The sequence below is a fragment of the Podarcis vaucheri genome (assembly GCF_965113315.1).
Source record: "Podarcis vaucheri genome assembly, chromosome: 11".
Lineage (NCBI taxonomy): Eukaryota > Metazoa > Chordata > Lepidosauria > Squamata > Lacertidae > Podarcis > Podarcis vaucheri.
The window spans coordinates 1,645,353-1,672,134 of NC_138749.1; the positions used below are offsets into that span (position 1 = coordinate 1,645,353).

A 26,782-nucleotide genomic window follows, 5' to 3' on the forward strand; every position below is an offset into this window, starting at 1 on the left:
AGAACAACAAAATTGAAAAAATCTACATCAGACATTCAAAAACCAGCAAGCCTGCTATCCCATCTATCCCAGCCTGGTTAGCCCCCTGGAAACTGTGATACCTCATAGTTAAATACAATATACTCCCATAGAGACTACCTTACACTGCGTTTAAAACCAAAATCGCATTTGGCTAGAAACTGTTTCTCAGGTGGCTAGTCCTAGTCTTTATAACCCTGTACCTTCTTCCAGAAGGCAGAAGCTGAAAGAGATCATTTCCGGGGGTGCGCACTATCCTGTGCTATCTCTGCAGCTTTCTTATGGCACCTGGAAGCGTAGATTTGATCCAAGGTGGGAAGAGTGCACCCGATTATTCTCTCCGCAGTCTTTACAACCCTGTGTTTGTGGGGAGAGTGAGACCAATGAACTACAGCCACTTAGCATGTAAGAGACAGTGTGGTGTAGTGGTTGGAGTGCTGGAAATTTCCTGGACTTCTATATGAGGGGTCAGATGCCAGTCTCTGCTGGAACCAGAGTCCAGAGCCTTTTGTGGTCAGAGAGGCCGAGAAAAGCCCAAACCGGAGGAGTTCAAAGCAAAGGAATAAAGCAATGAGTTTGCAAGAGACAGGGGGATTAATACTTAATCGGCTGAAGGATCTGCAAATATTTTGAGGGCCCTTGACAACTCATGGGTGACTTTTGTTGTGCGCAGAATGCAATAAGAGATAAGATTAGAATTCAAAGTCCTTTTGATCAGCAAGATGACTCTGAGAAGAGCAAAGCTTAGGAAGAACAAACTGCAGCCTGAGAAGCCATTCAGTCCTAGGGTCAGAGTTGAACAGATAAAATCCCCCGAGATAAATGCTGCTCAGAGAGTGATGTCCTTCAACCTCTTCTTGCTCCAAGACAGACCTATCCACCAACCAGATGCTGCAGAGGTTAGCCAGCCAGGAAAAGAAACCCTGACCATCCATCGCCACAGGTCACTGCTTGGGATAATGAAGTTAATGAAGTTGTCCCTGCAAAGCAAACAGCTGTGGGATGTGGGAATGAGCAAAGTGACTTCGGGAAAGAAAAGAAGAACAGCTGGTTCCGGAGGAATGAAGAGGCTGATCCTCTTTTCACTTCTGGACCAAGATTAGTGGCCTGGAGAGAGTCAGGGGCCAGGAGCCGATACTGGAGGGGAGGCCACAGCGATCCTGACTTCGCCCTGAATTATCCCCCGTGGATTTGTCTAACTCCTTTCTAAAGCTGCCCAAATTGGGGGACAGCACAACCCCCCAATTTAACTCCAGTGGTACCTTGGGTTACATACGCTTCAGGTTACAGACTCCGCTAACCCAGAAATAGTACCTCAGGTTAAGAACTTTGCTTCAGGATGAGAACAGAAATCGTGCTCCGGCGACGCGGCGGCAGCAGGAGGCCCCATTAGCTAAAGTGATGCTTCAGGTTAAGAACAGTTTCAGGTTAAGAACAGATCTCCAGAACGAATTAAGTTCTTAACCCGAGGTACCATTGTATGTGCTTCCATTTGTCCTGGTTCTTCCTTTGTTGGAAGATTCAGGACAGACAAAAGAAATAACTTCTCAACACAGCGCAGAGTTACCAACTCTGGAACTCACTTCTGCAGAAGTCCACATAGCCATTGTTATATAATTCCCCCCCCCATTTAATTTTCTATTAAATTTCTGTTTTACATTTTAAAATATTTACTTAAACAACCTTAAAATATCAATGACTTCCCTTCCTCTCTTTCCATGGTTCATTTTGCACAACATAAATCCCTGCACATTTTATATAAACTAAACCATTCAGTATTCCATTACAGTGGTACCTCGGTTTACAAACTTAATCCGCTCCAGAAGTCCTTTCTGAAACCGAAACTGTTCTTAAACCAAGGCATGCTTTCCCTAATGAGGCCGCCAACTGCCGGTGCCCTTCCACTGTTCAGATTCCGTTCTTAGACCAAAGTAAAGTTTGCAAACTGGAACACTACTTCTGGTTTTGCGGAGTTCATAAACCAAATAGTTCATAGACACGGCTGTTCGTAAACCGAGGTACCACTGTATTACATTCATCAAATGCTATTTACACTGTTGAATTTATCTTAATGCTGCCCACGTTTTCAAATAAACACAATTTTCCTCCAGATATTCAGCAAACATTTTCCAACCTTCTTTAAACGTATGTTCTTCTTGTTCTCTTATTCTATAAGTTAGGTTCGCAAGCTGCGCATATTCCACCAGTTTAAGTTGTCACTCTTCTATAGTCATTTTCCATTTTGGGGCTAAGAGGAAAATCTGTATTGTGTCCTTTATCTATTGCAAAGCATTGTTATAAAAAATTTAAGGTGCACACATATGGCAGGCACACATGGTCCACAGCAAACCAAACCTTAACCCTTCCACCCCTCCCCTAAATCTACTTTTTGCTGAACCAAAAAAGCTCTAAATGTTCCATCCTTCCGCAGTTCTAGCCTTGCACGATTCTGCAGGAACCCCAGCCTTCCTGCAGAAGTCAATCCTATTTATATTGGGGGATATTTACTGCCATGGAGGAATGGGCTGGAATGGGCAAGGAAGGCGCTGCAGAAGCAAAGCTCACACTTTCACGCCAACCCATTGCAGAAAGCACAGGTGCTCCTCATGTCCCACAGAGGCAGGCCATGTTGACTTCCACAAGGAAAAGGCAGCAGTTCTAGCAGAGAACAAGGGTGGATTCTGGGTCAGTGAATGTCGAGTGGCACAGCTCAAGCAAAAGCAAACAAGGCCCTTGGGGACAAGTATTGACACAGCATTACTGGAGAGGAGAAGACAAGAATCGGGAGTGAGCCACGAGCCTGCATGCAGGAAGGAAAGACCGTCTTATGACTGAACTCTGCTTCAGAGACTCGGGAGGTTGGAGAGGTTAAAACGTGCTTCAGATGAATCCATAATTCAAAAGTACTTCTCTGCTGTGTTTTACAGTTATGACTCCACACTTGCAGAGACAAGACTATCAGTTGGCAGAGGGACGACGGGATGGGACACATGTGGCTTAGGGCCCTTGTATTTACAGGACCGCCTCTCCTGGTCTGCCCCGCAGAGGACCTTAAGGTCCATGAATAATCCTAGTTTAGAGGTCCCGGGCCCTAAGGAAGTCAGATTATCTTCCACCAGGGCCAGGGCCTTCTCAGTGGTGGCTCCAACCTGGTGGAATGCTCTGTCCCAGGAGACCAGTGCCCTGCAGGATTTAACTTCCTTCCGTCGGGCCTGTAAGACAGAGCTATTCCGCCTGGCCTTTAATTTGAATTCAGCCTTTTATTTCCCTTCTCTTTCCTCCCTCTCCCTCTCCCTCTCCTAATGCTTATTAGATAGATTTCCCCTACATTGATTTCTGAACTTTGAATTTTATTGTTATTCATGTTTTTTATACTGTATTTTATGCTGCTTTTACAATTAAGTGTTTTAAATTTGTTGTTAGCTGCCCTGAGCCCGGTTTTTGAACCGGGAAGGGCGGGGTATAAATAAAAATGTATTTTTATTATTTATTATGTGCATAACCTTAAAGAACTGAGGTGAGTAACTGGACTACTGCAATGTGCTCTACATGGGGCTACCTTTGAAGGTGACTTGGAAGCTACATCTAATCCAGAATGTGGCAACTGGGAGCAGCTGCTGGGGCCTAAAGGATCTTCACTGGCTCCCAGTACGTTTCCAAGTACAAGTGTTGGTGCTGACCTTAAAAGCCCTAAATGGCCTTGGCCGTGTATACCTGAAGGAGCGTCTCCACCCCCATCATTCAGCCTGGACACTGAGGTCCAGCGCCGAGGGCCTTCTGGAGGTTCCCTCACTGCGAGAAGCCAAGTTACAGGGAACCAGGCAGAGGGCCTTCTCGGTGGTGGCACCCACCCTGTTGGAACGCCCTTCCATCAGATGTCAAGGAAATAAACAGCTATCTGACTTTTAGAAGGCACCTGAAGGCAGCCCTGTATCAAGATGTTTTATTATGTTTTTAGATGCATTGGAAGCCGCCCAGAGTGGCTGGGGCAACCCAGTCTGATGGGAAGGGTACAAATATTATTATGATTATGATTATTCCAAGTCAGGAAGTTCTAATCTCTCTTCTGCCAGGAACTGCCAATGACAGTTGGCAAGCCTCAGTCCTTCCACCTGCAGAAAGGGAGGTTGTAGTGGTGGCTTAGCTTACGGCAGCTTTCGCCATCCTGTTACCCGCCAAATGTTTTGGACTACAACCGCCACCAGCCCCAGAAAACACCCCCAAAAGTGTCAGTGCTTTTCCTTATACTCTGAAGTGCCAGATATACCAACGGTGTCTCGTGCATCAAAATAAAGCGCATTTTGACGGAGCAGGGGAAAGTGCTAAGTTCTGTGGCTCTTGTGGTTACCCAAGTTGGCAGCCCTGGGAGGCCTCTTCAACCAGCGCCGCATTTTGCCAGAGAGCATCTCTGGAAGCAAAGGTGCCAATTCCCATTTCCCATTCCTGCCAGCAACACCTCGGAGCCACCAATATGGAGCGCAGCCATTACCTGCCAAGGGGGCAGATTCTGACCCAGAAGGCTCCAGTTGCCAATCGCCACCTAAAACCCACAGAGGGTCAAGGTGCACAGATCTTCAGCAGCCATGAGAAGATGTTTCAAGCTCTCCACTGGCAGGAAGCGCTTGGAGTTGCCCGTTGCAACTCTGGTCTAGACCCAACAGCCGTCATTCATGCGCTGGGAGCCTCAAGGGTTGAGGACTGAGCAGATGTCCATGAGCGAAGTCGACAGTAAGAGCTGTTTGACAGTGGAATTTGCTGCCAAGGAGTGTGGTGGAGTCTCCTTCTTTGGAGGTCTTTAAGCAGAGGCTTGACAACCATATGTCAGGAGTGCTCTGATGGTGTTTCCTGCTTGGCAGGGGGTTGGACTCGATGGCCCTTGTGGTCTCTTCCAACTCTAGGATTCTAGGATTCTATGATTCTATGACCTCACCCTTGGCATGTTCTAGGTCGGGTGGCCATCTGCCAGAGATGCTTGGGCTGAAATTCTTGTATCGCAGGGGGCAATTCTCTGATTCAGAGAAAGAGCTCATGCGTGCAGAAAGCCCATTTCATAGCAAGCCTCTCCCCTTGTTGACCAACAAAGTCCATTCATCAGAAGCTCAGCATCATCACACAGTGGCTCTCCAGGGTTTGAGTCCAGCCCAACTTGGAGACTATTAAGTCATTAATTGCATCTATAGCACTCTTTTTTCTCCAAGATGCTCACTCAGTTGACCCCCACAACAACCCTCTGAGGTAAGTTAGGCTGTAAGGCAGTGACTGCCCTCCCCCCAGCATCAGCCAGTAAGCTGCTATTATTATTATTATTATTATTATTATTATTATTATTATTATTATTATTATTCTTTTTTTCCATTGTGCAGGAGATGCCAACAGGAAGGGAAGAGACAAGATGAATGTGAACAAATGCAGTTACGGGCACTAACTAAGGCCTCATTACAGCTGTGAGTGGCTGCCATGTTTGCTGAATATCATGAGTCCCATGGAGGTGTCATGGAGGAGATGGCTGGAGGACACTGGAAAGAGTTCTAGCAGGATGGAATCAGGACATCAAGAAGTGTCTGAACCCAGTGAGGCATCCAGCGCCTGGGAAGAGGAGATCTGGAAGCCAGGGGTGGCCCGAGTAGGTTGTCAGAGGAATCATAGAATCATAGAATCATAGAGTTGGAAGAGACCACAAGGGCCATCGAGTCCAACCCCCTGCCAAGCAGGAAACACCATCAGAGCACTCCTGACATATGGATGTCAAGCCTCTGCTTAAAGACCTCCAAAGTAGGAGACTCCACCACACTCCTTGGCAGCAAATTCCACTGTCAAACAGCTCTTACTGTCAGGAAGTTCTTCCTAATGTTTAGGTGGAATCTGTTGTCTTGTAGTTTGGATCCATTGCTCCGTGTCCGCCTCTCTGGAGCAGCAGAAAACAACCTTTCTCCCTCCTCTATGTGACATCCTTTTATATATTTGAACATGGCTATCATATCACCCCTTAACCTCCTCTTCTCCAGGCTAAACATGCCCAGCTCCCTTAGCCGTTCCTCATAAGGCATCGTTTCCAGGCCTTTGACCATTTTGGTTGCCCTCCTCTGGACACGTTCCAGTTTGTCAGTGTCCTTCTTGAACTGTGGTGCCCAGAACTGGACACAGTACTCCAGGTGAGGTCTGACCAGAGCAGAATACAGTGGCACTATTACTTCCCTTGATCTAGATGCTATACTCCTATTGATGCAGCCCAGAATTACATTGGCTTTTTTAGCTGCCACGTCACACTGTTGGCTCATGTCAAGTTTGTGGTCAACCAAGACTCCTAGATCCTTTTCACATGTACTGCTCTCAAGCCAGGTGTCCCCCATCTTGTATTTGTGCCTCTCATTTTTTTTGCCCAAGTGCAATACTTTACATTTCTCCCTGTTAAAGTTCATCTTGTTTGTTTTGGCCCAGTTCTCTAATCTGTCAAGGTCATTTTGAAGTGTGATCCTGTCCTCTGGGGTGTTAGCCACCCCTCCCAGTTTGGTGTCATCTGCAAATTTGATCAGGATGCCCTTGAGTCCATCATCCAAGTCGTTGATAAAGATGTTGAATAAGACCGGGCCCAAGACAGAACCCTGTGGCACCCCACTAGTCACTCTTCTCCAGGATGAAGAGGAACCACTGATGAGCACCCTTTGGGTTCGGTCAGTCAGCCAGTTACAAATCCACTGAGTGGCAGCATAGTCCAGACCGCATTTTACCAGCTTCTTTACAAGAATATCATGGGGCACCTTGTCAAATGCATTCTGCCCCTGTGACAACTGGACACCCCTAGCTTATTGCTATGGAGCCTTGTCTGGTACCTCCTTCTGTTGGTGAGGACAAGGAAGGCTGAGAGAGTGAGCTTCATGGCTGAGTGGGGATTTGAACCCTGGTCTCGCCCAGTGTCCTAGTTTGACACGCTAACCACTGTACCACACTGCCAGAGATGGAACCTGGGCAGGTGCACTGCCAGAGAGCTAAGGTCTTTCCAGGGGATGGAGAAGGGACAATAGCCCAGAAAGAGAGAGACTGGATGCAGATGAGTTGGGGGAAGGTAGTCAAGTTCTTAAAACCTTCAGCTGAATCACAGCAAGCTCTACTTGCATTCAAACATCTGGGCTACATTAAAAAAAACAAACCCCAACGTGGCATCAAATATCCAATTTGCCCAAAGACAAGGCGCAGGAGCAGGTGGTGTGGGATAGAATATTCAGCCTTTTCCCCATCTTGCATACTCTCACAAGCCGTGCCGCTGGGTGGAAGGAGAAGAATGAAGATCCCTCTGGGGCTTTTGCCAGAGAGTTTTAGGCCTGTAACAAATTAAAGCATTTGTGGGGAACCATCAACTGCTTTTGGGGGCCTTTAACCGATTAGCAGATTCATTAGCCCATTAAAATAATATATTACAGTATTTCAGAGCAGGTGATATACCGAGGACATTTCTATTGACTTAATAACACAAACAAATCACTTTTATTGAGCGCATTCCAGCAAGCAAGCCTGGGGCCCTTTTGCTCTAATGGGAGCGCCAGGCGCATTGGATTGCATGCGCAATGTGGAAAACGCAAACCAAGTGGCGCAACGTGTACATACTGGTGTGCGCTCTCAACTGGCAGGGGGAATCAGGATCTGCTGACTCTGGCCCAATCTCCACACATCACGTGCACATGGACTGTTTGGTCTACACATCCCAAACATGCAATGTGGGACTCACAGAATCTTCTCTCCCCCCCCCCATGTCATAAGTTACCTTGAGCATGGTTTGAGCTATGGAAAAGCTGCATGCAAATAAAATTATGCATGTATGCATGTAAAAAACACACAGCCAGTGAAGGGCACTCAGCCTTTTCCAGGACGCAAGACCGTGTACCGATGTGTAGGCTCTGTGCATTCAGAACTATGACCCATTGCACACCCTCATGTTCTTTGGACACCTGAACAGGACTCTAGAAGCTTACAGCCAGTGGACAATGGGAAACGGATAGGGTCCCAAGCTCAGCTCCTGCCAGCAATACAAATGTCTTGCTTTAAAAACTGTATCTCTGTACTAAAACCTTTAACAGCAATTTAATAAACGCAGCCTCATGATTAACATGTTTAGTGGCTCAGCTGGGAACAGCGCACACTCAGTCGGGTAAGCCCACATCTCCTAGACAACGTTAAACAAACAGGAACAAAGGGAGATGTTTGGACGGGGTTCCTGCTGCGCTAGAGGCCTCCCTTCTGTTTACCCACCCCGGCTCACAGCCATCCTGCCTTCTGGAACTTAACACCCTCACACACAAGGACATCTCTCTCTCTCTCTCTTTCTGAAAATCCGTGCAAAAATCCAGAAATTGCAGCTGCTTTCACAAGACACTCTGCAAGAAGAATCCACATTCCCAGGCCTTTGCAAATGATGTCACAGCAACGACTCACAGGGCACCTGCTCCCACCCCCCAACAATGAAGAATCATTTCCATTCGTCACCCGTTGCCATCTAAAGCATGCACCGAAACAGCAAGGAATGCGTGCAATCGACTGATGCAACCTTGCATTTGTGTCCAACCAGGGATCCGTGGCTGAACGTGGCTCCCTGTTGAGGGAATGCTTGGCGGCAAATCTGGGTTTGCTGTTCTGCGAAATGGACTTCTTCATGCGATGCATAGTTGATCTGTGGAACTCCCTCCCACAAGAGGCAGTGAGGACCAGCAACCTGGATGGCTTTAAAAGAGGACTAGGCAAATTCATGGAGAAGCAGAGGACTATCAGCGGCTTCTATCAGATATTGCACCCTCACTGTTGCTGGAGACCCCACAATGAGTGTGCAAAGCTGTTCTCCAGAGAGTTCTGTGTCATGCACCACGGTTGCCACAAAGCTTTGGATTGGGCTTCGGGGCTGCCGTGATGCCTAAGTTCTGCCAACTTCTCTGCTAAGTCCCACATTTCTGCATTTGCCAAATATCAGGGTGCTTCCACACTGTCAAACTATGGGAACACTCCCCCAAGTCACTCTCCATAGACTGAAGAAGTGTGCATGCACACGAAAGCTCATACCAAGAACTAACTTAGTTGGTCTTTAAGGTGCTACTGGAAGGATTTTTTTTTATTTTGTCTATGGCAGACCAACACGGCTACCTACCTGTAACTGGATCCATAGACTGAATTCAGGAAAGACCCATCTACAACCCAAAACAGAAGTGTGCTGTGGAGGGCTTCATGGAGCTCTGGAATTACATGGGCTTTCTCAGACGCAGCCATGTCTATAAACCTTCCCTGCACACTGGTGGCTGGAAAAAGATGCTGTCCAGTGGTACTTCGGGTTGAGGACTTAATTCGTTCCGGAGGTCCGTTCTTAACCTGAAACTGTTCTTAACCTGAAACACCACTTTAGCTAATGGGGCCTCCTGCTGCCGCTGCGCGATTTCTGTTCTCATCCTGAAGCAAAGTTCTTAACCCGAGGTACTATTTCTAGGTTAGCAGAGTCTGTAACCGGAAGCATCTGTAACCCGAGGTACCACCACAGTTTATGTATATAGCCAGGATGCCTGTGCTCTGCCCTCTACAGTCGGAGGCAGCAATGCTAGAAAGTGCAGGAAGGAGAGGGGTCTGTTGTGATCAAATCCTGTTTACAGGCATCCGGTTGGCCCTGTGAGAACAGGATGCTGGACCAGATGGCCCATTGGCCGGATCCAGCTGCCTCCTCTTAAGATTATGACTCCTAAGGCAGGGGAGGCCAGAAGTCACCTTTCTCAATCACAGCAGTTCTTTAAACTTTTCCACAGGCCACCTGAAAATTGCTGGTGGCTTTAAAAACCTTTGGAGTTCCACATTGTAGAATCAATCCAGGTTTCACTTCTGAATTAAATACAGCAAAAGGTAAATCGATTTTCATTTTCTTTGCAGGGGGTCTGGCCAGGTGAGCCTTGGGAATCCCTTCTAGCTGTAGGGTTCTATGATTCTAGAAATCGCTGCCAGTCAATGGTCTGGCTGAGTAGGAAGCTGGGATCGCTCAGTGGGTAGAGCAGGGGTAGGCAACCTACGGCCCATGGGCCACAAGCAGTCCATGTGGGTCGTTTAACCGGCCCATGAGCTGCCCCCAAACTGAGCCACCCACTCAGTGAGTCACTGCGTGCTGCGCTAAAGCAGTGCAGCATGGCGCGGGAACTCGCTTCCGCGGCACCAGAAATCACGTCTGTGCATGCGCAGATGCCAAAAATCACAGCACGCACTCACGTGTGCGCACAATCCGGCCCACAGAGGGATCTCTGCTGGAGTGAGCTGGCCCAGGTGAGGGAAACCTTGCTGACCCCTGCAGTAGGTAACCAAACAAACCCCTCTGTTTCAAAGAGAACGTCGGCAATGTCTAGGCAAGTCCAAAATGAAAACAAGTTCAAAATGAAAACTTTAGTCTCAAAGTCTTTGAAAATCTTAAAGGAAGTGAGGTACCAGACTTTGTACGATGACAGACAAGCTGTGAAGCTTTGTGTATTCAGCAAATATGATGTCCAACACTGAACAGTGATTCCGGATATAGTGTATTTAAAGATTTTCAGAGACTTTGAGACTAAAGATTTCATTTTGGACTTGTTATGGTTTGAAGGAATTCTATAAAAGATTGTTCATTGCATATGTACATGGTCATCGTGTTGCCTAGACATTGCTGACCCCTGCAGTAGAGTAGACCTCTGCTTGGGTCATGGATTCGAGTCACACATTGGGCATACGATTCCTTCATTGCCGGGGGTTGGACTAGATGGCCTTTGGGGTCCCTTCCAATTGTATGATCTATTATTCATTGTGAAGTTGCTTCCTCTGTTCTTAGAGGCCATGGGTCACGTTTTGAGCATCTCTGCTCTATGACATACACCAGCGCTGGATTTAGGGCAAGTTTGGGCAGTTCCCCCGCAGAGGATGCCAAACCGAAGGGGAGCAAAATGGCAAAGATCCAGAACTGAGGAGATCCATTTGGAGGGGCACTAAATTTTGGCCTTGCTCAGGGAACCCTGAAAATACAGGTAACACCTGACCAGTCACAGAGGACAGGAGAGCTGGCAGGTGGCAGCTGAATTTCCTTAACGATCTTGCAAATTAAGAATGGCTGCAAGGTCTTGCAGTCCCTGAAGGCAGCGGATGCCTGGATGCCTTTACACATTTCTTTCGCCTGTCCTCCCACAAGAGATTACAACCATTTAAAACCTGGAGGCATAAATAACAGCTGTCAAGGTGTTGGCCGCAGTCCAGGGGAGTCAACAGAGCAAGGCCAGAGAACGTCTGCCTTTCCTCAGGGGCTGCAGCCACAAAAAAGACTCCAAGCTTAGACCTCAAGCGGTTTCTCCAAAGCGCAGGATCCTTCCACCGACATGTACAAAGCCCTTTGGCAAAGCATCCCAGGAGCAGGTCTGGCTGTTCTGTGGAGTCAGTAGCTAAATCAAAGATGTTTCTTTTAAAAAGACAAAGCCCACTTAATCTCAGCACCGGCTTATTAGCTGCCTGGCCAAACAAGGGCTCCAGGGACATTCAGAAAATGTCTATCCAAAAATGGAATACACAAAGAGAAAGAAGTCATGTAGTGGTCAGAATAAGGGACTAGGACCCAGGAGAGACCAGGGGACAAATCCTGGCTCGGCCATGTAGCTCACTGGGAGTGACCTTGGGCCAGTCAGTCTGACCTGTCAGCCGAACCGACCTCTCTTAACGGAGAAATCTGAGGACTCCCTTGCACAAAAAACAAGGAGACCAGCCAGGAATACCAGAGCAAAACAGCAGCCAGGAGGCTTGGTCTTCAGGACTCCCACCTGCCACCAGGTGGAACAAGATGGAAGCCCCGAACAAAAGAGAACCCAAACTTCTATTAGCTGCTAATCTCCATGTTACACCCCCCCAACTACATCACTCGTACATCACGGTTACATCATGAAAGGGGAGGTCTGGTGGCTGTAATCTGAGCATCTTGGACCCTGCCCCATGGTTCTCCTTGTTTTTGTTTAGTCGTTTAGTCGTGTCTGCCTCTTCGTGACCCCATGGACCAGAGCACGCCAGGCACTTCTGTCCTCCACTGCCTCCCGCAGTTTGATCAAACTCATGCTAGTAGCTTCAAGAACACCATCCAACCATCTCATTCTCTGTCGTCCCCTTCTCCTTGTGCCCTCCATCTTTCCCAACATCAGGGTCTTTTCCAGGGAGTCTTCTCTTCTCATGAGGTGGCCAAAGTATTGGAGCCTCAGCTTCAGGATCTGTCCTTCCAGTGAGCACTCAGGGCTGATTTCCTTCAGAATGGAGAGGTTTGATCTTCTTGCAGTCCATGGGACTCTCAAGAGTCTCCTCCAGCACCATAATTTAAAAGCATCAATTCTTAACTTTTATATGCCTGCTGTCTTTGTCCATGGAGTTTTCTTGGCAGGGATACTGGAGTGGCTTGCCGGTTCCTACTCCAGGTGGATCACGTTTGGTCAAAACTCTCCACTATGACCTGTTCATCTTGGGTGCCCTGCACGGCAGAGCTCATAGCTTCTCTGAGTTCTTCAAGCCCCTTCGCCAGGGCAAGGCAGTGATCCATGAAGGGGATGGTTCTCCTTGCCCTCCTCCAAACACCCATCAAGTGGAACAAAAGAGATCTTTACATTTCCCTGTTTCCCAGCCAAGTTTATCACACCCTTTTGTCTTCATCTGGGTTTGTTATTTCTGGAATGGCTACCTGTCTGGCACTCAGGTATCAGGAGGCCAGGGATTATCCCTCAGGCAGAGGGGCTGCTGAGGAGCTGAGATCACATGTCTATATGAGTTTCTGAAGTTTTCCCAGTGAGCCAGTACATAGATGCATTTATCAGTGAATTGTTACATTTGGTATTGTGCAGCAAAGGCCCTTTGAATAGATAGAAAGAAACTGTGATGAAGTGTTTTGTGGGGACAAATCACAAAAGTCACAAAAGTGATTGTGCTGATTTTGGTAGTGGGCTGCATGTGCATGATATCTGCTGGAGGGGCAACCGCCCCCCCCCAACCTATACATAAATTCCTGCAACACCTCACAGGGTTGTTGTGGAGATCAAATGAGGCAGGCGAGAACTGTGTATGCTGCCTTGAGCTCCTTGGGGTGGGGGGAGAGTCAGGATATAAATGCAACAAACAAACAAACTAATACCATTTTATTTATTTAAACAAATTTAATTTGCTTAATTCCGGTTTTAAATTTCTGTATGTTTTACAACAGGGCTGTAAATTCTTAGTGATAATTTCAGCGTTTTATCTTTTTGTGAACTGCTTTGAGGGTTCCCCCCCTACAATCAACCGTTATATAAATTTGATTAAGCAAATAAACAAGAAAAGAAATAAACAAAAACAGGTGCACCCCACCCGTAATCCCTCAAAGTGTGAGATAGGTTTGGCTAAGAGATAGCAATTGACTCCCAATCACTCAGTGAGCTTTGAACCCAGGCCTCCCTGGTCCAAGCTGGGCACTAGCCACTAGGCCACATGGCACCATGCATGTTCTCATGCTCAGGCTGTGGTGAGTCTCCAAGAGGAGAGGGCTCTGACTTTGCTGGCAGGCGAATGGGCGAGTCACAAATAGCCTGCAGAAATCTGCAGTGACTGAGACGGAACATGGGGGAAATTAATCACACAGATCAATCACCTCATGATTTGTAGTAAGAAAAGGATTCCCAGCCACAACCCCCCCCGCCCCTCCCAACTCAGCTGCAGATCCCAGCTGCATCTGTGAGGTTGCATTTTCTTGTAGAGAAACAGAAGTGAGAGATGGGTTGTTCAAGATTCGAGTCCTACATTGCCACAAATTCACTGAATGACCAGCCGAGCCCCCTGTCTCTCTTTCTCTGCCATAACTCCCCCCCCCCCAATGAAAACAGGGCCCACCTGGCAAGCTTGTGATGAGCGGACACACAATCCAAAAGATTGCAAAGCATTCTGAAATTTATGCTATGTTGCGGTTTGGCTCACTTACTAGAGCCACCTACAGATGAATCATATTCAGTCTTTCTTGCAGTCAACCAGAGCCGAGGCGAAGAAGGTCTTATCTTGGAAAAAGGGGGGTGGCAAGATTTGTTTTACTGCATCTATACTCCGCTTTTCTTTTAAGGTGCCCAAGGTGGGATGTGTGATTCTCCCCGCAGCAGCCATTTCATCATCACAACAACCCCATGCAACAGATCAGATGTTTGTGGGAGGGGGGTTCATTGTTTGTTGTTGTTTTCATTATGTTGTGTTTTTATACTGTATTTTTATGTTGTGAAGCACCCTGAGATCTACAGATGAAGGATGGCACTGTATACAAATTTAATAAATAAAATGAATAAAAATAACCAGGCTGAGGGACACTGACTGGCTCAAGGTTACGCACTGAGCTGCACGGCTGAGTGCCCTTTCGAACCCATAACTCTGCAGTCTTGCTCTGACCACTGCACAACGCTGCCTCACACAGTAAAGGTAAAGGTAAAGGTACCCCTGCCCGAACGGGCCAGTCTTGACAGACTCTGGGGTTTGTGCGCCCATCTCACATCTATTGGCCGGGGGCCAGCGCTGTCCGGAGACACTTCCGGGTCACGTGGCCAGCGTGACAACGCTGCTCTGGCGAGCCAGAGCCGCACACGGAACGCCGTTTACCTTCCCGCTGGTAAGCGGTACCTATTTATCTACTTGCCCCCGGGGGTGCTTTCGAACTGCTAGGTTGGCAGGCGCTGGGACCGAGCAGCGGGAGCGCACCCCGCCGCGGGGATTCAAACCGCCGACCTTTCGATCGGCAAGCCCTAGTACCACAGTACCACCACTTTATCCCCGTATGGCAGCGGTTCTCAACCTGTGGGTCCCCAGGTGTTGTTGGACTATAACCCCCATCATCCCTGAGCTCTGGCCTTGCTAACTAGGGGTGATGGGAGTTGTAGTTCAACAACATCTGGGGACCCACAGGTTGAGAAAGGCTGCACTAGAGCAGTGTTTTTCAACCTTTTTTGGGCAAAGGCACACTTGTTTCATGAAAAAAATCACGAGGCACACCACCACTGTGTGCGGAGAGGGAGATGTCAGAGCCCCGCTGCTCTCTATGGGGAATCGGATGAGAGCGGACCGCCTGTCCGCTCTCATCCGATCCCATCCGATCTTATCCCCACCCAGGACGGATGGAAAATAGGGTGGACACAGTCCGGTGCCCGCCTAGTGGGCAAAAATTTGACTTTTTTTTTAAAAAAAAAATCTTTCGAATTTTTCTATTTTTCCCACGGCACACCAGGCAACATCTCGCGGCACACTAGTGTGCCGCGGAACAGTGGTTGAAAAACACTGCCCTAGAGCATGGGTAGGCAAACTAAGGCCCAGGGGCTGGATGCGGCCCAATTGCCTTCTAAATCCATCTTGTGGATGCTCCAGGAATCAGCATGTTTTTACATGAGTAGAATGTGCACTTTTATTTAAAATGCATCTCTGGGTTATTTTTGGGGCATAGGAATTTGTTCATTCCCCCCCCCCCCGAATATAGTGCAGGCCCCCAAGGGACAGTGGACCAGCCCCCTGCTGAAAAAGTTTGCTGACCCCTGAGGAAATATGCTCCAACAGGGTGGAGCCCCAAAGTCCACGCGCTCAGGACCACGCGCTTCCTCCTGCTGCTGCCAGCAGTGCCTGGGGCTCATAAGCAGAGCCTGCAGGATCAGGCAAATTGGCATATCTGGTCTAGCACCCTGTTCTCACAGTGGACACCCAGATACCCCAGGGGGAAACCAGCAATCAGGATCCCAGCACAAGAGCAACTCTCCCCTCCTATATTTTCCAGCAAAGGATATTCTTCATCATCATCATCATCATCATCATCATCATCATCATAATTTATTTATACCCCGCCGATCTGGCTGAGTTTCCCCAGCCACTCTGGGCGGCTCCCAATCAGTGTTAAAAACAGTACATCTGATGGGAGGGCGTTCCACAGGGCGGGCGCCACTACCGAGAAGGCCCTCTGTCTGGTTCCCTGTAGCCTCACTTCTCGCAATGAGGGAACCGCCAGAAGGCCCTTGGCGCTGGACCTCAGTGTCCGGGCTGAACGATGGGGGTGGAGACGCTCCTTCATGTATACAGGACCGAGGCCGTTTAGGGCTTTAAAGGTCAGCACCAACACTTTGAATTGTGCTTGGAATCGTACTGGGAGCCAATGCAAATCTCTCAGGACCGGTGTTATATGGTCTTGGTGGCTTTTCCCAGTCCCCAGTCTAGCTGCCGCATTCTGGATTAGTTGTAGTTTCTGGGTCACCTTCAAAGGTAGCCCCACGTAGAGCGCATTGCAGTAGTCCAAGCGAGAGATAACTAGAGCATGCACCACTCTGGCAAGACAGTTCGCGGGCAGGTTAGGGTCTCAGCCGGCGTACCAGATGGAGCTGGTATACAGCTGCCCTGGACACAGAGTTAACCTGTGCCTCCATGGACAGCTGTGAGTCCAAAATGACTCCCAGGCTGCGCACCTGGTCCTTCAGGGGCACAGTTACCCCATTCAAGACCAGGGAATCCCCCACACCAACCCGCTCCCTGTCCCCCAAAAACAGTACTTCTGTCTTGTCAGGATTCAACCTCAATCTGTTAGCCACCATCCATCCTCCAACCGCCTCCAGGCATTCAGAAGCATCGCTGCTTCTGACAGTCAAAGCTCAGCCGTCTGACCAGCTGTATCCATCAACAGCCCCTCTCCATCTCCTTTCCCTGGCAAGAACCGCCTTGGGCACTGCTTTGCTGCCACATGCCCCCAGGGACACTTGAAGGACAAGGAGCCGGGAAGGCGGGCAGATCAGCCGTAAATCAAGGTGGCAAGGCTTCCGATAAGGCGAGAGCGATGGGAGAGGAAACTTGGGCGGCTTCCAATATTCCCCGGCCTCAGAGGGGACGGGTGGCGGGCTGAGTCACTGGCTCACTCTTCCATTCATTCATTGATTCATTCATGCTTCATAAGAGAGGGCAAAGAAGCCAAGGCCTCTGTCTCTCCCTCCCCGCCACCCCCCCCATCCCAGCTGCCACAGCAAGAAGATTTTATTACAGCAAAGAGAAAGTTGCTTAACCGACGTGCGTCGCCATCCCTTCTTCCCACCCCGACCCTGGACTTTCCCATGCGTGGGAAGAGCGGGTGTAACGCAGGGTCACCGCCAAGAAGGGGTGTGTCACACACGTCTGGGTCATCTCCAGAGCAACGACCCTATTGGAGGTCCGCCGGGGCAGATTCCGCGTCCTCAATCCAGTTCTCCCTTTCTTGCCACCTGCTGCTGCTGCCAGACCCTCTCCCGGCTGGCCCCTCTCCCAAATCTCATCAAATCACAGAATTGCAGAGTTGGAAGGGACCCTCGCGAGTCAGGTTGCCCACCCCACATGCACGATGCAGGAATCACAGCGAAAGCATCCCTGGCAGGTGAACATCTGTCAAAGGCACCTCTCAGCCAAAGGAATGCAATTAATGATTTGTGGTCAAAGATAACACAGTTGCTTCTACCGCTCTGGAGAGCTGGGCACGCCAGTCTAGCATCTAGGCCATGGGTTAGCAAACTGTTTCAGCAGGGGGCCGGTCCACTGTCCCTTAGACCTTGTGGGGGGGGGCTGGACTATTTGGGGGGGAATGAATGGATTCCTGTGCCCCACAAATAACCCAGAGGTGTATTTTAAATAAAAGGACACATTCTACTCATGTAAAAACATGCTGCTTCCCAGACCATTCGCGGGCCGGATTTAGAAGGCGATTGGGCCGCATCCGGCCCCTGGGCCTTAGGTTGCCTATCCATGGTCTAGGTACCTATTCCCAGGTCTGCGCTCTATGGAGCAGTTGCAGGAACTGGGGACCACTCCCCCTCCACCAGTTTATGTACCTTCCTCTGACAGTCTGGACACACATAGCCAGAGACTACGCCTGTCTGCATGAAAGCTTCCTCTGCTCTTCCCTCTTCAGCTCTCTCTTGGTTCTGGGAGACAGGGGTGCAGGAGAGGGTGGAGAAGTGTATCACTTGCCTGGCTTGCCTCTTCCTGATCAATTTGCAGATGACACCAAACTGGGAGGGGTGGCTAACACCCCAGAGGACAGAATCACACTTCAAAACGACCTTGACAGATTAGAGAACTGGGCAAAAACAAACAAGATGAACTTTAACTTGGGCAATAAAAAAGAGAGGCACAAATACAAGATGGGTGACACCTGACTTGAGAGCAGTACATGTGAAAAGGATCTAGGAGTCTTGGTTGACCACAAACTTGACATGAGCCAACAGTGTGACGCGGCAGCTAAAAAAGCCAATGCAATTCTGGGCTGCATCAATAGGAGTATAGCATCCAGATCAAGGGAAGTAATAGTGCCACTGTATTCTGCTCTGGTCACACCTCACCTGGAGTACTGTGTCCAGTTCTGGGCACCACAGTTCAAGAAGGACACTGACAAACTGGAACGTGTCCAGAGGAGGTCAACCAAAATGGTCAAAGGCCTGGAAACGATGCCTTATGAGGAACGGCTAAGGGAGCTGGGCATGTTTAGCCTGGAGAAGAGGAGGTTAAGGGGTGATATGATAGCCATGTTCAAATATATAAAAGGATGTCACATAGAGGAGGGAGAAAGGTTGTTTTCTGCTGCTCCAGAGAAGCGGACACGGAGCAATGGATCCAAACTACAAGAAAGAAGATTCCACCTAAACATTAGGAAGAACTTCCTGACAGTAAGAGCTGTTCAACAGTGGAATTTGCTGCCAAGGAGTGTGGTGGAGTCTCCTACTTTGGAGGTCTTTAAGCAGAGGCTTGACAACCATATGTCAGGAGTGCTCTGATGGTGTTTCCTGCTTGGCAGGGGGTTGGACTCGATGGCCCTTGTGGTCTCTTCCAACTCTAGGATTCTATGATTCCTCCTCCTCCAGCTCTGAAGCTTCTCTTGCCTCTGATTCTCGCCTCCTGGCTGGCACAGGTCCCCACAGACCTCTGCCCCCTTCTCCTGAGTCAGACTCCAGCCCGCCTTCTCCCAAGGCACTCTCGCCAGCTTCCTGCCACCATCCAACCACTGCTCAAGAGTCTCCTATGAAGGAGAGTCCACTACCTTCGCAAGGAGTCCGTTCCGTAGCCAAACAGCTATTACCTTCAGCAAGTTCTTCCTAAGGTTTACATGGGCCGGCTTGGGTTGGTGATACTGTTTAACATCACCGCTATTTAACAAACAAAAACTAGACACCTTTTTTTTAATCTGCTACCCTGAAAAATGTGGGGGGGGGGGTGTGTGGAGGAGGGTTGAAGGGGTTTCAAAGTTCACAACCACCTTGGAGTAAACTTAATGTGTTACTACTATTAGTAACGTTTCTCTATAGAACACATTAAAATCTAAAGTGACTTCCTAAGAATAAATCCTGAAGAGAAATAAGCAGGTTTTGGGCAACAACATAGGACACTTTGCTAGAATGGGAATAGGATTTAAGGCCACCTTCTGTGGATCTCAGGCCCCTATGTATGTGTCCGTATTTTCCTTTGTTTTGTCATTGGTTTTTTTGTCTGTCCAGTTCGTCACTCTTTTTTCCGGAATGCCTGATGATCTCCTCTCCCAACCCTGATACTTCTGGCTGTGCATTTTCTTATTAAATAGTTGTGATCCAAAACACCTGGAGGCCAGGGGAGAGATTTCATGGTTGGCAACAGCTGCCAGGCCTCTTCCCATCCTAAAGCTGCCTGCTCTATTGCCCATCACACTTTGCAGCCACAACCAATTTCACAAGTTGCAAAGGAGTAAACTGAATGCTTTCTTCTTCTTGGAGCAGGGATCCTCAAACTTTTTAAACAGGGGGCCAGCTCACTGTCCCTCAGACACTGTTGGGGGCCGGACTATAGTTTGAAAATAATATGAACAAATTCCTATGCATAATGCACATATTTTATTTGTAGTGCACAAAAAATAGGAAAAACAATACAATACAGTCATACCTCATGTTACGTTTGCTTCATGTTACGTTTATTCAGGTTGCGTCCCGCGGCGACCCGGAAGTACCAGAAAGGGTTACTTCCAAGTTTCGCCGCTCGTGCATGCGCAGAAGAGCTAAATCGCGCTTTGCGCATGTGCACAGGCACCAAATCACACCACACACCTGCGCAAATACGGTGCTTCAGGTTGCAGGCTTTGCATGTTGCGATCGGGCCTACGGAATGGATCCCGTTCCCAACCAGAGATACCACTGTACAGTGGTGCCCCGCAAGACGAATGCCTCGCAAGACGGAAAACTCGCTAGACGAAAGAGTTTTCCGTTTTGGAGGTGCTTCGCAAAACGAATTTCCTATGGGCTTGCTTCGCAAGACGACAATGTCTTGCGAGTTCCTGCTGGTTTTTTTTCCTCCCCCCCCCTTTTCTAAGCCGGTAAGCCGCTTATCAGCTGATCCGATCAGCAGATAAGCCACTAAAAGCCGCTAATAGCGCTAATCCGTGAATCCTTCAATGGGCTTGCTTCGCAAGACGAAAAAAACACTAGACGAAGAGAATCACAGAAAGGATTCTTTTCGTCTTGTGAGGCACCACTGTATTTAAAAAGAAGAACGGTTTTAATCAACATAAACTTACAAGTATTTCAATGAGAAGTATGGGCCTGCTTTTGGCTAACGAGATGGTCAATATCTCCTCCCATCTGCTCTGCCGGGCAGTGGAATGAGGCTCCCCAGCCACGAAATGGCTACTTCCCTGTCCCGCCTCAAAGCGTAACGGCTGAAAAGGGAAAGCGGGGGCGGCCAACCTCCCCCCTCCCCGCGGCTGCCTCACCTGAGTCGCTCGCCTCGTGCAGTGCAGCCAAAGGAACTCTCAGCCACGGACCAGAGAGAAAGAACGCAAAAGCACCGGCCTGCTTGCTGCACATGCGCAAGATCGCATCATCCCTCCTCTTGCATGCGCACTGCCCCCCCTCCACGCAACCAACCAACCCACTCGCAGCATCAACGGACGCCGGATGCACAGGTCGCTCCCACGCACGGGACGCCGTACTTCCTTTCGCCATAGACCCATTAGACAACGGTGGGTTCTGCAATTGCCGGACGGGCCGGGTTCAGGACCCTGGCGTGCCGAATCTGGCCCGTGGGCCGTAGTTTGAGGACCCCTGTCTTGGAGTGTCCCCCCCCCGAGCCTACAGGCATGAATTTCACCCTCTGATCCAGACGCCCACACTTCATACTCTCCACACCACATGCAGAGAGTCAAGGTGCAATGCAGAGAGGGAGCTGTGGAGCAGAATAGCCACAGATGACTCACACAACAAGCTTAAGGAGCATTATGCAAGAAAATGCTCCCCTCCTGAGCTCCATATCCAACGGCAACTAGCAAAATTTCCTGCAGTGCAAAGGGGTTGGGTTAACAGAGGAGAGGGGCACCCGATGCCAACATCCTCGCAGCCTGGCAAGGCAAGGCCTCCACAAAGACCCGCAGGCGCACACATGTGAAGCATGATGCTCATGTGAAGCAAAGGCCTCAGCACTTTGAATGGCTCCTTCAAGGAGGAAAGGCCTTTAATCACAACACAAGAGGAGGAATTCTCCTCTCTTGGAATTCTTAGAAGCACATCAGGCCAAGAGCTCCGTTCGTCCAGCATCCTGTTCTCACAGTGCCTGACCAGATGCCTGTGGGATGCAATGAGGGCATGAATGAAAGAGCCCTCGGTTTCCAGCAACTGGTACAGTCAAACCTCAGATCCTGAACGCCTCCGTTTTGGAACCTTGCGGCTCCCAAATGCTGAAAACCCAGAAGTAAATGCTCCGGTTTTCGAACATTTTACGGAAGCCAAATGTCCAACGCGGCTTCTGCTTGAGTGCAAGAGGATCCTGCAACCAGTCGGAATCGCTGCCTCGGTTGTCTAATATTTCAGAAGTCGAACGGGCTTCTGGAATGAATTATGTTCAACAACTGAGGTTTGACTGTACAGTGGTACATATGCTTCAAGTTACAGACTCTGCTAACCCAGTAATAGTACCTCGCGTTAAGAATTTTACTTCAGGGTGAGAACAGAAATCGCACAGTGGCAGCGCGATGGCAGCAGGAGGCCCCATTAGCTATAATAATAATAATAATTTATTATTTGTTCCCCAGCCACTCTGGATGGCTTCCATAGAAACCAAAAATACACTAAAATACCACACATTAAAAACTTCCCTGAACAGCTAAAGTGGTACTTGAGGTTAAGAACTGTTTCAGGTTAAGAACAGACCTCCAGAACGAATTAAGTACTTAACCCGAGGTACCACTGTATTCAGAAGCATTCAAAATACAGTGGTGCCCCACAAGACGAATGCCTCGCAAGACGGAAAACTCTCTAGACGAAAGAGTTTTCCGTTTTGGAGGTGCTTCGCAAAACGAATCTCCTATGGGCTTGCTTCGCAAGACGAAAATGTCTTGCGAGTTCCTGCGGGGTTTTTTCCCTCCCCCCTTTTTCTAAGCCGCTTATCAGCTGATCCGATAAGCCGCTAAAAGCCGCTAATAGCGCTAATCCGCTAATCCGTCAATGGGCTTGCTTCGCAAGACGAAAAAACCGCTAGACAAAGAGAATCACAGAACGGATTCTTTTCGTCTTGCGTGGCACCACTGTACAGCTCTCTCTTCCATGGCTTGGTCTAATCCTCTTTTCAAGGCATCCAAAGTCCTGCGGGAGTGAGTTCCATAGTTTAACTATGCGCGGTTCATTCATTCCCTGGACCTCTGCAGCATCTGCTTCTCTACTGACATTCCTTGTTCTGGAACAAAGCCCAGCCCTTCCACAGGGAAAGAGAGACTCTGCCCGGACCAGACAGCAGTGGGTGCACATCTTGGGCACATGATTATTGCCCTTTGGAAGTCCCTGCCTACTGATATCAAGCGGGCACCTTCACTGCCTACTAAAACCATTCTTGCTTCAGCAAGCCTACCCAGAAGCTCAGGAAGTCGGTGTGAACTTTAATTTGCTTGGGTATGTTAACTTTCTGTAGGTTTTTAAGCATTTCCATGAATTTTGCTTGATGTTTTTATCTTTTTGTATACCTCTTTACAAAATGCGGGTGGCGCTGTGGTCTAAACCACTGAGCCTCTTGGGCTTGCCGATCAGAAGGTCGGCGGTTCAAATCCCTGTGACGGGGTGAGCTCCCGTTGCTCAGTCCCTGCTCCTGCCAACCTAGCAGTTCGAAAACACGTCAAAGTGCAAGTAGATAAATAGGTACCGCTCCGGCGGGAAGGTAAACGGCGTTTCCGTGTGCTGCTCTGGTTCACCAGAAGCGGCTTAGTCATGCTGGCCACATGACCCGGAAGCTGTACGCCGGATCCCTTGGCCAATAAAGCGAGATGAGCACCACAACCCCAGAGTCGTCCGCGACTGGACCTAATGGTCAGGGGTCCCTTTACCTTTAAACCTCTTTATGAGGTTGTTGCTTTTGTACAATCAAGCGATGTACACTTATTTTGTGAAACAGTAGTAGATAGGTAGCCGTGTTGGTCTGTCATAGTCAAAATAAAAAAAATTCCTTCCAGTAGCACCTTAAAGACCAACTAAGTTAGTTCTTGGTATGAGCTTTCGTGTGCATGCACACTTCTTCAGAAGTGTGCATGCACTTCTTTGTGAAACAGGTAATAAATAAGCAAATAAATGATAAATATTATTATTACTCAATTCCCTTCTCCAAAACTCTTGCAGAATATGAGATCATAAACCTTCCCATTTTGGAGATAAAAGACACAGGCTGAAATAAGCAGATCAGGCCTGGGGAGGGATGTGGCTCAGGATGGTGGCGGGGGGGGGGGAGCTGGAGGAAACTCCCAAGGGCCAGACAGAGACCCCTGGGGTTCGACCCTGGAATTGACAAGCAAAATGAACACATTGTGACTCTTGATCAAGGCCTAAAGTCCACAAAGGTTGGACCACACACACACTCCCCAGGTCAAGACTCCAGACATCTTCTTCTCCCACTTGCCGACCATTAGGGCTCTTTATCGCCGGACACCAGATAGCCTTGTGGCCTGTTAGCACAAAACCCACAGGGGCCATTATAAAGACCCTCTTTGCCAGCCCAACCCTGCAGTGTGACCTCTCTGGAATTGCAAAGAACCGTCCAGAAAACTCTTGCCCCCTCCCAGATCTTCTCCAGAAGTGAGTGGTGGGTCCGGCAGCGGACACTCAAAGATGCCTGTCACCGAAAGACAACCCATTGATCTACTCTTGAGCCTTCCTCCAAAGCAAGCAGCTGCCTTGAGATCGGGGTCACGCCGTGTCCCCGCGGCAGCCATGACTCCAGGCGTGTGTGCACACATAGTCACAGGCCTGGAAGCCTCTGGGAGGGATTTACGAGTGTTTGTGTACTTGAGCGAAGGAAGGAAAGCAGCAGATCTCTAAACAACTGTGTCCACAGAGTTTACCTTTTCCTCTGCAGTTCCCATCACAATAAATAAAAGGCGAAGCATTTCCCAATTCCAGAAAGCGGGGAGGACATGGGCTGTGTGCTAAGTGGTGTTTTTGTTTTTAGGGCTCAGTTGCCCCCCCCTCTCCTTCTGACAGTCGCACCAGGGACCCAGAGAGTTGGCTGGCTGGCAAAAAGGCTCCCCCCTTCCCGCTGCGTCTCTCCCCCGCCCCCTCCCTTCCTCCTGCCTGGCATTTTACGGGCAGTGAGCTGCCTATTTCTCTCTAGTAATAAAAGTTGGGTTGCCAGCTGCAGCTGCTGAGCGGGAGATTGGGGGGGGATGGAGAGATGGGGGAGAAAGTGGCTGTTTAGTCTCCAAGGATGGCTGCCAGGGAGGTTGGAGAGGGCAGGCAGGAGAGACCCCCAAGGCCTTTCCGGGGTGCAGAGCAGGGACTCCCAGGGAGGGGGGCAGGAGAGAGGGAGAGAGAGAGAGTCCCCCCCCCCGCCACGCTGCGGCTTCTGCAGAGCTGTTTACGCGTCCTGCCAGGCAAGACGTTGGCCTTCTCCCCTGCGTCTGGCTGGCCAGGACGGCGGAAAGTCCAGCCAGCTTGGGATTCCCATCACCCGAAAACTCCATTCCAGGCCACACAAGTCCAAGATAAAAGGCCAGTTGCTTGGGGGAGGAGGAATGCCTTTTCCAGGTGGAGAGGCGTCTGCCTTGCTCTTTATGGGTCTGGAGAGGTGGGAAGGAGCCCGCTACGGGAGGGGGCATCTCTCTCCGGGACGGGACGGGGGGCTGGCTTGAAAAGTCCTGCGTCTCCGGGAGGATATCAGCCCGTCTCTTGGCGCGGACACGCGGCAGTAAATAAGCAGTGGAAAGTTGGTTGTTTTTCCCCGGGAGGAGGCGGCTCGCAATGTCTCTGCCTCCGGACCGGGGGGGGGCATTTGGACATAACTTTCAGACTGGGGGCCTCCCTTAGGATGGAGTGGGGGCTTTTCCTTGGGAATGGGGGGCGGAAGGAAGGATGGCTGTCTGGCTGTCTGGGAGGAGAAAGCGCAGCCGGGGAATGCGACGCGCGTTTGGAGAGGTTCCCGTTCCCGTCGCCGCGGGCCTTACCTCGTCCTCCTCCGCGGTCCCGGGGCTGCTAGGGGCGCATGTTGGCCGCGGCTGCCCGCGCTCTGCTGCCTCCGGCCGGCCGGCGGAGGGTGCCGGTGTCTCGGCTCGGCTGCCTCCGGCTGGCTGGCTCGCTCGCCCGCGCCGTCCCGCCCCGCGCTGCCGCCGCCGGCGCGGCCAATCCGGGCGGGCGAAGGCGGCGTGTCTGGCGGAGGAGGGACGGCCAGTCCCCGCGGGGCGAGCGGCGGCGGCTCTCCGGGCGCGTTGCGCTGCGCAACGCTGCGCTGTCTACCCAACTGGCTGGGTAGCTAGAGGGGAGCCCGGACGGGTGACTGGCCGCCTTCTCCCGACTTGCGCCCCGAGACCATAGCTGTCAACTTACAGATATGAAAATAAGGGACAAGCAGCCCTGAAAATAAGGGACCAGCAGCCAAAATAAGGGATTTTGGCTTAGCTTATACAGAAATCCGCCACTGATGGAACCAGGCTGCTTTGGCTGCGACTGACTGTGTTTTGCAGGGGGTTGGACTAGATGATCCTAAGGGTCTACAACTCCGACCAAAGGAGAGGGGCAGACAAAACTGATGAACGACGTCGAGATGGCAAAGCTTGCAGGCAGAATTAGAAACCAGGAAGAGGACCTCTTTAATGAAGAATGGAGAAAGTTTATAATTTAGTTGAAAAGCTATTGTAAAGAGTTACATACATTGGTAGGATTGACAGAAAACTTGTAGTAAAAATTTGAACTATGGATGGACAGATGATTTATAAAAATAGAGTTATGAAAGGGATGCAGAGGGGGAAATCACGACATTAAGATGCTGCACTGGTTGCAGGGTATGTTAAGCAGCACGTCGGGGCTGCAGTCGTCCTGGTGCGAGGCGTTCCATTGGCCCTTCCCCGCAGGAGGGGGGGAGGGAGAGAGAGAGACTCACCCATGCCACCCGCGAGCCCAGCATGAGGTGGTTGCGGCGCTGCAGCGACCGCTGAAGCACTGCCCTTCTGTGTCCCTCCCCATCCCTTCCTCTTCCTCCTCCCGCAGGCCGCCTCCTCAGCTGCCACCGCCGCCTCTGGCTTCCCCTGGCAGCGCGGCGGAAGTCTCGCAAGAGAGGGGCTGCCTGCCTGCCCGCCGCCCCCCGTCTCCTCACGACGTGCCCCTGAGGGGGAAGAGGGAGAGACGGAGACGGCAGCTCGTGTGCACGCGCTCTCTCGAGGCGGAGGACCCCGAGCCGCTGCTTCCCTCCCGAGCCGGGCGAGCGTGAAACCCGGGAAATTTAAGGGACATCATCAATAAGGGACAGCAGTGGGAAACAGCGCTGGGATAAGGGAGTGTCC

General features: G+C 50.0%; 1 protein-coding gene across 1 annotated transcript in view; it reads right to left on the reverse strand.

The window, feature by feature from the left end:
* IL11RA (interleukin 11 receptor subunit alpha) overlaps positions 1–25,573 on the reverse strand; it is a 147,056-nt gene extending 121,483 nt beyond the window's left edge. The window contains exon 1 of the mRNA XM_082242129.1: positions 25,451–25,573. The gene's annotated coding sequence lies outside the window, so the exon portion shown is untranslated. The remainder of the gene's footprint in view (positions 1–25,450) is intronic.
* Positions 25,574–26,782: the final 1,209 nt, after the last annotated feature.